This window comes from Marmota marmota, unplaced genomic scaffold (assembly GCF_001458135.2).
Source record: "Marmota marmota marmota unplaced genomic scaffold, marMar, whole genome shotgun sequence".
In the NCBI taxonomy this organism is placed as follows: Eukaryota; Metazoa; Chordata; class Mammalia; order Rodentia; family Sciuridae; genus Marmota; species Marmota marmota.
The window spans coordinates 22,954,043-22,969,768 of NW_026000211.1; the positions used below are offsets into that span (position 1 = coordinate 22,954,043).

Below are 15,726 nucleotides of genomic sequence, written 5' to 3' on the forward strand. Positions count from 1 at the left end.
CATATATATATATATATATATATATATATATATATATGAATGATTATTTTTGCCAATCCACTGCATGTTATAGGAAGACAATTCAAAGAAAATTCTTACAAGTTTTGGCTGAGAATCCACCCTAGTAAGTAATGTTGAGTTTTGTCAAGCAAACATTTTGAGTTACATTGTCCAAACAACCCCTTAGAAGGCTGTTCAGCTATTTAGTTCACAGGGACTCTGTCATCAATTATCCATGGATTATAGCAGGCCAAACATTCTGGTTACCAGAGTCTTATAGGGACATATCACAGTGATTGTGTTAGGTTTATTCCTGTCAGGATCTCATTACCCTCACAAAATCATAAAATCCAGTTCCATTGATAGTTCTACCACATAGGCCTCAGGGAACAGTCACAAAATGACTTTTTTCAAGGATATGTCAGTTCGCAAATTCATTTTAGCATTTTCATAGACCTATATCATAATGAAAAAATAAATGCATATGTCAAAAATATACACCCTGTTGAATTGTGGGTATCTAAACATATCAGTGTAGTGCCCAATTGGATCAAGAAGCAAATCTTTCTTATGCTTACTCCCAATTGTTTCTCCCTCCTTGCTTCCTAATAAGCTAGATAAATGGAGTGTCCTCTGTCTCCAGTAAGTAAAGGTAGTCTGAGAAGTTTGCATATAAAAGAGTTATTTACAGTCACCTTCCTAAACCTTTGCATATTTTCTCTAACTAGGCTAGACAGGTCAGAGAATTTCTACTTCATTAATTGTAGGCCACAACTGAGTTCAGACTTTAATTAAACCAACCTAGCAAAGGGATAACACCATTCCCAGGTGCTCAGGCCAAATTATCAGAGCTCATATACTGAGAGGAAACACATCAATGAATTCAGCCTGATCCAGTCCCATGGTTTAACATCTGTCCTAATCTAATACTCCTAAAAAAACATCCATATATGTTCACCATATACTTTGTGCCATAAATTTTCAATATGGTGACTCTTTTATGTAGAAACTCTCTATTCCAAGAACAAGCCTTGGGCTTTTTGATCTGGATCCAGTTTTTATCATGGGTTTTAAGAAAAAAGAAAGATGGTAATAATGTGCCCTGAGGAACACTTGCATTCCATTGAGTAGCAGCAATCCCAGGTGGAAATATTTTGATTGTCCTTATGGAAGGTAAGGAATATTGATGAGAGAAAATGCTATTCTATCAAGGAAGCTACTGGGAGATTTGAAGATTTAAATTATTCAGTCTCTTTACTTGCTAATCCACTGTTCCTTATTCATTCCCCAACGTACACATCTTAGCATAAAGATCTTTTGAGGCAGTATGTTCAATCAATGCTCTAATCGTGAAGCTCTTAAAACAGGTGTTGGGTTAGATCTCTGAGGAAATGTTATTTTTTAAAACCACAACTGAGGATTTTTGATTTTATGTCTGTTTATTGTTAGCAAATCAAATCTTTTCACTATTTGTACTTTTAAAGTTGTATCCATGGCACTGGAATCAGACAGCCTACCTTACAGTAATTGCCAAATTGTAGAAGTCATGACTTTAATTTGTGCTCAGATTTATGTCACCCATGAGCAACTGTGATTCCATTGCATGGCACGATAACCAGAGCACTATTATCTCTGATTAGGAGGTTATGGGTGTCTGGATCTCTATGTGATTAATCTCTTACTAGAATATAATTTTGAAGGCATGATTACTGGGACCTTCTTGGGTAACTGTTACTGTATCTGAATTTTCACATGAAGCAGCACATTTGAAGAAATAGATAGATAGATAGATAGATAGATAGATAGATAGATAGATGATAGATAGATAAGTTTAACAAGGGGTTATTTCCAGAGGTGTTGGCAGAGGTAGGGGAAACAACAAATGATAGTGAAATAGCTAGGGCTTAGCACCTGTGTAGCCATCAAAAACTATTACAAGAATCTGGAAAGAGGAACAGTTGGGGATGTGGTAAGGCCTCACAATTATTTTAAAATAATCATTGTATTCCACAGGGAATAAAACAGTCCCTGATCTCCAGAAAGTGCTTTCCATTGACCTGAGTTTATGAAAAGTTAGATGCAAAGAAGCCTGAATAATGCAACATGCAGAGACAGCAGCCTCCAGGTGCATTGGACAGAGCAGATTAAGCCGGGGAGAGACCTAGAGAGGAAAACAGAGGAATGTCCCTGCTGTCTCCAAAGCCCAGAGCTCCCTACCCTTCTCCATCTGTGCTACATCAGACTTCTATACAAACCTATGTCACAGGAGTGATGCTCTGAATCCTTCAGCTTCCCCCACATAGTTACTGGGTACAGTCCTAAACAAGAAGAATGATCCAATGTACTGAATTTTCAAGGAGGAACAAAAACTAGTGATCTTGAAGGCATTCTATTCTAAGGAATAAGGGCTCTGAAATTGGCTAGATTACAGAAAGGTTTTCTTCTTCTTTCACTGTATTAAAATAGTGTTTATGGATCAAGAGATTAATAAAGTGTACTAAGAGTTTATGTTTGCCTGGAAATGAAGGGGTTGATTAGTCAGAAGCAACCCTACCCTGAGTCATGGATATTTTCTAGAGTATATTTGCTTCCTTTGGCATTCTTTAAAAAAATAAAGTTATTTTGAAAGAAAATGTTTATAGTCAGAAGATAAATCACTGAGATGTGTAAGGAACAGTGCATATGAAGCAAAGTTGCACAGTAGTGGCAGCAAGTTCAAATCTTCAGTCAAGAAATGCACCTGATGCAGATTCTGAGGTAGTATCAAGTTCAACTGCATTTGCTCTGAAGTATTCATATTTTGTAAGTTTAAGAGTTTATATTTTGAAAAATTGCATTGTTTTATACTATTGTACAACAACAAACCAAACCACATGCTTTATAATCTTCAGAGGAAGCCTATTCATGTATTTTTGAAATGTGTCACGGTTTTGACAATTTGGTGACTGTCTCCAACCAGGAATTCATTTGGTACCAAATGTCCCCACCTGTTAAATCCTACAGATCTTTCTGAGCAACACCATGTCAGGATACTGATAATGAAAACAGACTGTGCTAGCACCTATTCATGCTTTCATGGATGCTGATTTATACTGATGTTTGTAAACTGCAATTCAAACTGAGAAGTCAGATTAATTTTTCTTGTAAATATTTGCAATCTGCTACTTCGATAATTGCTACATCCACATTTGGATATATTTTTAGTCTTCTAACAACATACACAGGCTCACTTACCATATTGCAATAAAAATAAAAGTATATTTAAAGCCCAAATCCAGTATAACAAAATATGCCTTCATAGTCTCACACTAGCCTACACTTGGCCATTTGTAATTTTTTTAAAAAAAATTTCTCACCCAATTTTATTGTGTGTGGCGATGCCTGTTCCACATAAACAAATAATGCAGTCCCTTTTCCTCCAGCAGACACATATCTTTCTTTAGCATTGGGTAAAACTGAACTGTGATTTTAATTCTATAATAGCTTCAAGATTGTCCTGTTTTTCTTTAGTTTTAAGCACAGAAGTAAAGCTGTGCCTGTTTCCATCTCTCCAAATTAATAGCAAAGAGAACCTTTATTTCAAAAGTAAAAGCATACTTGAAAAGTATCACAGAAAATGGCAAAAACATAAAGAATGAATGGATAGAGACAGCATTAAAGATGTCTCTTTAATAACTTTTTACAATTTTAACCATATGAATAAATTATCTAAAATATAAATGGGATGATTTTAAAATAATGTGATAAAAGTTCAATAATAGGCCATGCATGGTGGAACATGCCTGTTATCACAGTGGCTCAGAAGGCTGAGGTAGGAGAATCACCGGTTCAAAGCCAATCTCAGCAACTTGGGGAGGCCCTCAGAAAGTGTATCTAAATTGAAAAATTATTTTTTAATTAAAAATTAAAATTAAAAAATTAAAATTAAAGAACAGGGTTGGGGATGTGGATCAGTGATTAAGTGCCTCTGATACTATATATATATATTTGGTATTTATACTTATTTATATATTATATTTATTTGTATATAGATTTTATATATATTCAAATATATATATAAAACTGTTAGGTGTTATATATACTAAGGATGATAATTTCAGGTAATTATTGGCTAGCAAATAAAGGTTTGCTATTCACATGGGTTAACATTCGACATTGAAAATAAGGAATGTAGGCCATAGTTTATAGTCCATGAAGAACTGCTCATATAAGGAGAAGTTTTAACTTTACTCTTGTTTTGCCTCTTTTGCTTGCATTATTAGAAATACTTGTAATTCATGAACTATTTTTTTAGGTAATTTTAAGACATTTAATTTGATGATGGTTAGACAATTATTAGCTAAAACTAGGTAATTTAATAAATATGTAACTATAATGTGTGTATATATACATATAAATTACAGTAAATGTGCAATCTGATAAAGATGAATATATGAAGGTACTGCTTTTATTTTTTACACTATTTTCACGATAACCTACATAAAATAAGTATCGCATGAATATTTGCTCATTTACAATCCATATATTTAGTATAAAGAGTATAATTTCTTAGAATAAATAAAGATTAAGAAAATACTATATATATATATATTATCATTTTAGAACTTAAATTTTAAAAGTTTTAAGAGAAAATGAAAAGAAACCAGGATCACATTATAGTAACATTATGTTTTAAAATTAATTTGAAAACCTAAATCTCTTTTGGAATAAATAATAACTTGGAGATGGTATCTTTGTAAGATATTTTTTTTTCCAATAGTAATGCTGTTTGGAGAAGGTATTAAAACAATTTTATGGTATCTCCCATTCAGCTGGAATATTACTTCTGAGTCTAAATTCTATGAGATTTTTATTTCATTTAGATTTAAAACACTTCATCTCAGAAGTTTAAGATTCTTTTCATGACTATAAACACACACAAACATACATATATAAACACATACATACATTTAGACATATATACTAATTTAGTTACTTAATTTTCTATTTAAAGAGCTAATTAATTTTGTCTAAGAGATATTTTATACTTTCAATAAATATTTATAATTTCAATTGTTATATATGACATAAGATTAAATAGTTAAACTACAAATTATAGAGTGCTTTTTTGCATTGACTATCATCAAGTATAAGGAAAGTATTCTTTCAAAATGTTGAATATGCATAATGGTATAATTTTATCTGAAAATAATTTTGTTTTTATTTGACTCTTTTTAAAATCTGACTTTTGGAGACATTAGAATAAGAACCATCTGTTGAAATTTTCTTTGTTAGAGTACTGATTCCAGACTTTGAGTTCACAAGAACTCCTTTTAAACATTATGTGTATCATCAGTCTGTATCTAAAATAGATCAAGAAGTTGAGTTGATAAGCTCTGATTTTCACAATCATTATGCAATACTGGACTCACATTGTCTGTACTGCTATAGATTAATTATGGCATTAGGGGGTTACATGTCAGAAAAAATAACAAATACAGGAAACTACAGAGTAAAAACTATTTATAAGAAATGTTGGTAATATACATTTCTGCAACATACTGTAAGTTTACCACTTTAAATCTGTCAAGTAGAGGTAGAACTCATGGTCTCACCCAGTCGGGATGGGATGAAGGGATCCTGATTCACCCATGAAGGAAGGATGACATGTCACCATGGAATTTAGTCACTTATTCATATAAAACTGATATCTTACCAGTTATCTTACAAGTTCAGTCTTCAATAAGCACCATTTAAAAACAGGAAAAAAAAATAAAGGTAACTTCCTTCATTATACTTTTGCTTTAATTTTACCATTTTAAATCATGGTATTACTGAACATTTTATCATCTTGCTGAAGGTTAGTACAAATATCTGATATCTAAGTGGCGTTAAACAGCTTCAAACCTCTTTGTAATATATTCTTTTTCCAATAGTGCATGTGGCTTGAGTTGTTTGGAGATTTTCTATTCTGTTCCTAAGGAAATAGATTGGATTTTTAGCTGACTAAGACTCCAGAGACATTCATGATGCAGAGGGTGTCCCCTGAATAAGTTTTTGAATTGTCTTACTTTTATTGCATTTTGAAAAATCATTCTTTCAGGAGGCTGTGTGGGGGCTCTATGATCCTGATTCTCTCTGCCATAAATCAATTTTCAGTAATGCTATTTAGAAACCTTTGAGCATGTCATGCTCCCCAATGTGTAGAATACCTTCGAAGAGCATAAAATTAATTGAGAAATATCCTGCACGCTGTCACAGTTGCACTACTTAATAAGATGAGCCCCTTTCTCTGGAGAATCAGCAGCATTCTTACATGCCCGGGGTTTAGATTACCTGAGTTGAATCTTCGGCTGGAAATGAAGCATAGCAATTGTATCAGGAAAATTACTTCTCAGATAGAGAAATCTATTGCATTACATGTTGTTCCTGCTCTGTGCTACTTGATTTATATATAATTCTACCACAATATGTACCACATTTGTTCTTAAGCAGTGTTAGTTAATCTTTATAAGAAATAAATCTACATGGAGTTGAGAAGTTCCCAGCAATATGAGTTTTCCATGGAAAATATTTTACTGTCCATGATAATTGAGAGTTATGTTTTTCTATAAAACTAATTTTCTCAATAGAATATGCAAACCGTATCTCCACAATAACAAAATACAAATACAAAAACTGCTTTTAGGAATTGCAGCACTTTCTACTGACATTTTCTTCATAGGGAAATAAAAAGTAGGCAAAGGGATTGCACTTGGGTAAGTGAGGGTTGCAGGTCACTTTCTCTGTATGATACAAGCCCTTGTATATTTTCAGATATTAGAGCTAGGTGAACCTTGCCTATTGTCTACCTATGCTAATTAGAATTCTGATGCTTAACAGGGCTCCCAACATCCTTCTGGTGAGATATTACCCCTTGCCCATTAGACTCTCATTATCAAAAAGACAAAAGGTCAGTGTCAGAAAGGGTAAAGAGAAAAAGGATCTCTTATACATTGCTGTGGGAATCTACATTGGGGTACCCATTGGAAAACAATATGGAGTTCCTCCAAAAAGTTAAAAATAAAACTAGTATATGATCCAGCAACCTCATGTCTAGATATGTATCCAAAGGAAACACAGTTAAAATGTCAAGGAGATATCTGTGCTCCTATTTTCAAAGCAGGATTAAATAAAATAGAGAAGACATATTATAGACTAAGTATATTGATGGACAAAAAGTTACAGGAAATGTGATATACACACTCCATAGTATTATTGAGCCTTTAAAAAGAAGAAAATTCTTTCATTTGCAAAAATTAATGATGAACTGGAAGTTCGTTATGCTAGGTGGAATAAAACAAGCACAGAAAGACGAACCTGCGTAGACTCATATATATATAAAGCAGAGAACAGAGCAGTGTTTGCCAGAGGCTGTCAGAGGGCAGGAGGGGAAGAGGAATGGATGCTGGCCAAATAGTCCAAAGTTTCACTGGAATAAGGTAAATAAGTTCTGTAGATCTATTGTGCAGCCTGGTAACTATAGTTAATAGTCAAGTATTGTTTAGGTGAAAATTGCTCAAAGGGAGAAAAGTCAGTGCTTATTGAATGTCTGAAATGTCAGAGAGAGAATAGTCGGTGCTTATTGAATGTGCATATTTTATACAAATTTTATTAAGTAATTCAAACAGCTATATGAATAGTTCTTTTGTTACACCCACTTGAAGAAGACAGCAAGACACAGAAAGCTGAAACTGTGTTCCAAGTTTAACCAGCAAATGAATGGTAGAGGTGTAATTCAGAATTGAGCGGTTGGATCACAAAGACTGTGTTTATTCCTAAATATTTTGTCATCTAAGGTAGACATTTAAAAATGTGACTCAAAACATTATGGGAGAGCATTTGTTTATGAAAAGAGAAAATGAGTTCTTAGTGGAAGTACTGAAAGGAAAAATGAGAATACATTTTTTAAGTATCAAGGGTAACTAAACCAGTCATGTAAATTTTCAATTATTTGGGTTTTAAATGCTTACTGGTACTATTCAAAAACTAAACATGTCATGAAATCACTATGATATTATTGCAAAAAGCATGACCATTTTCAATATGGAATTGAATTTCAGCTTTATCACTCCCTGTCTGAGCAACTTTCAGTGTTGGGTCTATTTTTTTAAAGAGTATGAAGTGAGAACATCTTTTGAGAGAGGAGGGAAATAAATGTATGACTACATCTATTAGCCACAGAATACCAGAACAAAATAAGAAAGAACTATTAGAAATTAAAGAGTGAAAACATGTATCAAGACTGTGGGCAAGATAAACATGTAAACTTCTCGAAGCGGGCTGTGTTGAGAAAAATTCTAAGATATTTTTCTTATTCAATTTATACCATTATCTAAAAACCCCAAGAAAAACGCAAGCATCCAATTTACTACAATGCTCCAATTAAGAATGGATTTACCAGACATCTAATACAATAAAAGAAAACTCAGTGACTTTTGTTCATTTCTTATATCCAAGTCGCTTGTGCAGAATCAGAAATATTAGCTAATTTTATCTCACTCTTAATAATTTAAAATATAAATAATAAGCATTTGTTTTAATTAATAGTAAACATTATGTTTATTAAATGTCTTCATTCCCGATGCATACATTAAGCTCTCACTTTTGATTCAGAATGCACATATGCACCTGGTTATATCTTAAAGGGGTCATATTGGATATATGGAGTACTTTGGAGAAACTATGTTTTCTTTCTAGGAAAAGAGAATTTAAAAATATATCAATTTTATTTTGGATTCAGATTGAAGCTGGGGTTTACTTTTTTAAATTTTTTAAAAATTTTTTATTGTTGGTTGTTCAAAACATTACATAGTTCTTGATATATCATATTTCACACTTTGATTCAAGTGGGTTATGAACTCCCATTTTTACCCCATATACAGATTGCAGAATCACATCAGTTACACATCCATTGATTTACATATTGCCATACTAGTGTCTGTTGTGTTCTGCTGCCTTTTGAAACTTGCAAACTTTATGTGGATTTCACTAATTGCAGGATAGTAAGTATGCAGAAAATATAAGAACCCTGGGTACAGAAAAGAAGAGTTCCAAGGTATAGAAAATTATAGGAGGTACTATGAGCAGACTTTGAAATCAGTTCTTGAATGAATAAAATGTCAATCTGCTGTAATGATTACTGACAATGATAAAATATTTTTCTTGTCCCTGCCAAGACAGGCCACTCCTATTAACTCCAACCTCAACTTCCTTGCTCTGTGAACCTACCAGATTAGTCATTACTACAGGTGCTTTCCTACTTGCCTAGTCTGTCATTCTTTCAATTTAATGTTGACAAATTGCAGCAGATTTCAATGTATAATAAAGTACAAGGAGGTTGGAAGCAAAATTATGATGTAATTATTTAAATTGTGAATAAGTAAAAGCATACTTTCCTTACAAAAAGTTTCTAGACCTAAGAGGAAATTTATGATAAAGACCTATTGAATCAAACCATCTACCAGTGATGATGACTTCTTATATTAATTATACTGTAAAATAGCTAGATATTCATATAACTCAAAATCTGTTATTCATTTGCTGTTCTATTTTTATGTGTTTACAGTGAATACTTCATTTCAAAAATGCAAATACATGCATTGCTAGCGTACTGTTCTGCAAATGGCTGTTTATATTTTCTAGCTACTTGGAATATTTTCAAGAACCTTTATTATCTTAGACACTTTCAGAATATTTTGAAAGCTGGAATAAATTGCTAAGAGCCCAGGGCATCTAGGAGTTGTCTGAAGAGGGACTCAAAATGAAGAATTTGCATGGATATTTTAAATTAATTACCATATAGAATGTAATTAAAAGGTACCACTTATCATTTGAAGAGCAGTTAGAAAAAATATGAATGTATCCTTTATATGACTACTCCTCACCAAAAAAAAAAAAAAAAAAAAAAAAAGAAGAAGAAGAAGAAAGCAAATCCCAGAGGCTGATGTTAGAAACTAACAAAACTTTTGAAATGGTTATTTCTAAACACCGGAAAGACTCTTTGGTGGTTATCTTCTAACAGAAATAAAATTAACTAATTGTAATCTGTTGGTGGTTTTGAATGACATATATCCTACTGAATTCTGAGCACATTTAAAAATGTTTATACTAAAAATAAAACTTCATCTAAAAAAGATGTTTTGAGGGCATATAGTACTTTCAATTTGAACCAGAGAAGATGCTATTTTTAGGTCTCTTAAGTCTTCAGTGGCATTTAAGATATGTTAACAGAGAAGCAGAGAATTAAATTATTTGTTCTTTATGCTCAACTTAAGAGGTCTAAGCAAAAATTCCAAAATAAAAAAAAGGTTCAAAATATGAAAACTTTCTGGTTCCAAACATTTCAGACAAGGTATATTTTACTGATATTTTATTTTGAAAGGTCATTCTACTTCATTATAGCTCATTAGTAGGCATGGAGGATTCAGTAGTGGAGAGCAAGGTTCTCTCATCCAGGTGAGACAGGCTGATGAGTTGGCTCAGGGATGAGGCATGGGAAACAATGTATTTAAAATACATCTTGAACTTACTTCAGACCAGAGATGGGAAAAAAAATGCTTTTTGTAAGTCTCCAAAACATATTTCTAATTTCCATACATAAGGTGTGTTGTTCATTTGGTTTTGAATCATACAATAGTCAGACTGTGATGTATTCCACTGTTTTAGAGAGATGCTGAACATGTGTGCTTGTGGCTTGATTCTTAAGTTTAGAGATCTTGATGGCAAGTTGTGAAAAGAAATGAAATTCTACCCTGATATCTCAAATTTTTAAATTTATCACACGACTGATTCCTAATTGCATTAGGTAAAATTTTTCTTTCTTCATTAAAATTCTCTCATTTTTATTCAACTTTTAAAAAACATTTATCTAGTTTGAATTAATTTTACTTTTTGTGCTTTATTCTTATATTTATCTCTTTATCTCTTTTTCTGTGAACTAGGTGATAAATATAGGATAAATGATTTTTTAAATAAACTTAATTTCTTCCTTTTAAAATTTTATAGCAAACTGACAATTAATTAAAAGATTAAAAAGTGATGGTATGATTTACAAATGCAATGTGAAATAATTAAATCAAGTCAATTAACGTACCCATCACTCACTTATCATTTTTTGTGTTGAGGATATTTGAAATTTACAATACAGTATTAACTATACATACCACTATATATACCACTCTGTGTAACATCTAAGTTAAATAATTTCTTAAAGAAAAAAATGTAAATGTATTAAAAATCAATTTTACAGTATATGATTACTCAGAATAACATTACAGATAAGGAAAATACCTCAAAACCAAATAGGCAACATTCCTTTCTTGTAAAAGCATCAGATTCTTCCTTCTGTTTTTAATAACTTTCCTGTACAGTAGATGTGAACACCTGAGATAATTGTTTTGTTGTCTACAATGTATTTTCTTTATTTTCTATATTTAAATTCAAGGTCTTAACTTAGAAATTCGTGCTCGTAATTATAACAATTTTATTACATCTAATTTTACTTTTCAGAATACTCTTCTGTATATGCTTTTACTTCTATAATTTTGAGAAGGGTGTGATATTGAAGCCATTGTAATATCATCTTGTTTATTCTCGTAGGATGTACAACAAGCCAAAACTTGTTTTAATTTTTCACAGAGGACAGAAAGTAAATAAATTAGCTTATAGATTTAGTTAATTATTCAACTTTGAGTTAATGTTTCTATTTTTGTTCTATTTTCATTTAAAAATTTGAAAATAATATTGCCAAGTAATTATTATGTCTACACTCTTTCTATATGTGTAAATGAGTTATTGTAGGCTTCCTATTTAAAAAAAATTGCAATGTGTGATGAACTGAAACTTATTTTTAATCAGTGAAACCCATGATAGAAAATGACCAGTTGACATTCACAGTATCGGGATGCTTAGCTTTCCAATGATATTCTAACATGCAGTACAAGAAAATAAGTAACAGGGTGACTTTAATTGACTCAGCTCTTTCCTCTCTTGCTTGCAGTTCTCAATCACAAAGTCAAGTGCAACATCCTGAAAGAAGAAGGAAATTCTGGAACCACACGGACTGAGTCCTCTTTCCTCCTACAAGCGGGAGTTTCACATCACTTGCATTCATTTAACCAAGTGGCTCCCAGCATGTGTAACCGTGATGAGTGTTTTGGGGGCCCTCAGCTGTTAAAGCAATGGAAAACATAAAGGAGATTCCATCCTCCTAGGGCAACTTTTCTGAGTCTTGGGAGACCGGCTCACTATGGATCCCAGGATTCTGCTTATCCTTGATGCATATTCATGAATAATGAAACTGTTCCACAAGACTTACAGTCTGTGTTCTGTCTCACTGGACTCAGGAGTTTGGTAGAGAACTTTTGCATATACTACATCAGTAAAACAACCCTGGAAGCACAATATTATCTCAAGGGATCATAAATCCCTGGCTCATTAAGTCATTCTGAGTTGATCTCATGTTCAGCTAAAGTTAGTTTACTATTTAGAATTGTGATAATCACAATTAAAAACCTAAGCTTTGTTTCATAGTCTTGATAAATATACATCTTTTTCTCTAACCATGGTTAGAGAAGATCACAAGATAATAGAAGTTTATTGGAGGCTTATCATTACAAATCTTTAGCTGGATGTTCTTTCATATTATCTAATTTAAAAACACCTTTTGGCAAAGAACAGATACTCTCATATGTAAGATTGTTAGAGTTGAATTAAGCATTAAGAAATCTCATTCCCATTTTGCTAAATGATGTTTTAGTACATAGGAAAGTCAAACATATTCTGTCACAAATTTCCATTATCATATTTGATGATTATCTATTTGTTTTGTTGCCTGTTGGGTAATACAAATATTTATATTATTGATCTAACTTTAAAGATCCATAATGGACAACTATTGTGGTGTTATATGGGAAGTTGTCTGGTCAAACGTTTAAAGGTAATTAAGTTTTTTGCTTGTGGAAGTTTCCTATACAGTTAGATTATCTGGATAAATAGAGTGGATTAATCATATGATTAGTTTCTTTCTTTTAAAAAATGGCAATCAAATAATAGTAAGTCACTGAAAGTTAGAAGCTTATGATGAACAAAACTATTAGAAGGACCTCGTGAACAATTTAAATTTAATATTGCACTTTGGTAACTGGATGGTAAAGCAGTGAATATTGCAGCTGGTAGTGGAAGAAGTAGCCTAGGTTGGTCTAAAATATGCAGCATCTCTGAAGCAAGATGTTTTCCCTGCCAAAAGTCAGAGTCTAAACACTGCAAGATACCAGCTATCACTGAGGTTAATAGGAATAAAACATGGAACTAAATTCATAATGATTAACTGAAATTTTTCATAGGAGTTTACTCTTTTTCCTCTAAGATTCACACCTTACATATGACATTCCAACATTAACCTTTAGGCAGGATAACTTAGAATTCATCCAAAGAACTGTAGAGGTTCCAAGGTGATATGATTGCTAGCACCTGGCCTTCCCTCATCCCTTCTTACCATTTGCTTCTTATCCTATACCACGAAAGCAAAGAAGAACAGAAAACAAGCTCACTCATACCCAGAGCTGCCAAACAGCACTGGATTTTCTCATTCTTACACAGTCCATGAATGGAGAGAAAACTTTCTCTTAACATCTGATTTAAGTTGTCACTCTGAGAAATTACCCCAACACTCAGATAATACAAGTGATGGAGGAGAATGTAGACCAGAGGCAAAAGACATAGAGGCATTCTGATCTATATGCTCAGAGAATTTTAAGAGTTTTTGCACCTAAAAACAACAAAGGACAAATTTCCTAGAAAGAAACAAAGATCCAGAAACTTAGAAATAAATTTGCAAAATAAAATAAAAAAATTTTCAGGTACTTTGGAAACCAATCACAGAATATTTTCCAAATATCAAATAAACATTAGAGAAATAGGGAAATACGAAAGATAAGAGGCAAACCACATTGAAGTGTTATGTAAAATATCTGAATAAAATGAGTTCTAGAGAGAGAGAGAGAAGTTAAGAAAATTAACCACCCCTCCTACCACCAAAGGAAGAAGTCTTTTTGAGAGAGCTGCAGTATAGGAATCTCCTAATTGAAAGGGCCAAGTGAGTGCCTGGCATTCATTAACTGCTCCCTTGGCACCCAGCACTGCGCTAAGGAGTTTACACATAAAATAAAATCATTAATCTTCACAACAACACTTGAGGTGAACGTGATCATCACCCAATTTATTGTTGAAGGTACTTGGGCCCAGGGAGTTTATGTGGATTTCCAAAAACTCCACAGTAAATAAAATGGCACAACTGGATTTGAACACAGCTCAACTAGCTCCAGAGCCTGGGCCCTATACTATCTGCCTTTTATGTATTTCTAAATGTGGCAGAATTTGTACAGAGGCTAATTTTCACTGCAGTTTGAATAGTTTGGAAGACATAGTCTTTTATTCAGTCAAACTTCAAAGCAAATATTAAGGGCATTGCATTTGGTGGGAAAGAAGAGAAAGATCATATTTTCTGGTCAGCTCAAAATGAGTGATGCTGTGATTCAGTTGAAGTAACATGGACCTCATGGTTTCTTCAAAACTCTAGTAAAGATATCAGAGATTGAAGTAAAGGTAGGAGTGTAAAAGGGTAGAGATGGTGTATGTGAACTACTACAAGATGGGCATGTCACATGTACACACTCTAGAGTTATTTAGAGGATGCTGAGCTGAGATAGAAAAACACTGTTCTAGATAGAACAGCTTGCCCTTTCTTTTCAGCCACATTAATGAAGACACACAGTAAATATTTTTCTGGTTTTATTTTTGCTGTTTTTTAACATTTCAAGTAATAAATGTTACAGGAATCATTTTATGTATAAAAGGTGAGGTAGGTATAGAAGGTGTAACTTCTGTGTACTAAGACCAATTGATGAGTAGGATTTTAGCTAAAGAGATAAAAAAAGACAGTCATGAATTACTGAGAAAGATCCAGAATATGCATGATTTTTGGCAAAATATGGATATGTAGGTGAATAAGATATAGTTAGAAAGTGCGAATTTACTTTCCACTTAAGGTCGACAATGTCCACTTTTGATTCTTTTGAGGTTTTCATTTTTCCCATTCCACTTAGCAGGTCTCTAAGCTATTGATTTTCAGTCATTCTCTATGATTTTAAAAAGATGTTTCTTAAGCTAGAGAGAAGAGAGGCTCAATTGGTTAGAAAATATTGAGACACATTAAAGATATTTTAGTTTGCTCCCCATAAGTATATCCTGTTTAATTATTTTTATTTCTTGCATTTGCATATTCGATAATACTGAATCATAGTCTATTCCCAGAGCAAAGAGGAAACAAAAGGAGAAAATGTGTCTTCTTCTTATTTTTTGCCTGCCTAGAATCCTTGACCTCCTTTCCATTTCTAGAGACTCACTTCACTATTATTTTTTTGATTTATTTATTTACCCTAATTTGTTATATACATGACAGCAGAATGCATTTCCATTCATAGTACACATATAGAGCACAATTTTTCATGTTTCTGGTTGTTCACAAAGTAGAGTTACACCATTTGTGTCCTCATACATGTACTTAGGATAATGATCTCCATCTAATTCCACTACCTTTTCTACCCCATGCCCCCTCCATTTCTCTCCCTCCCCTTTGCCTTATTTAAGTTCCTCCATTCCTCCCATGCTCCCCAACCCCAAGTTCCATTATGGATCAGCATCCAC

The 15,726-nt window shown here is 32.8% G+C and overlaps 1 long non-coding RNA gene across 1 annotated transcript in view; it reads left to right on the top strand.

Annotated features, from left to right (window-relative positions):
* Nucleotides 1-12,332, top strand: part of LOC125612832 — a 31,533-nt gene extending 19,201 nt beyond the window's left edge. The window contains exon 2 of the long non-coding RNA XR_007343310.1: nucleotides 12,020-12,332. This is a non-coding gene — a long non-coding RNA (uncharacterized LOC125612832). The remainder of the gene's footprint in view (nucleotides 1-12,019) is intronic.
* Nucleotides 12,333-15,726: the final 3,394 nt, after the last annotated feature.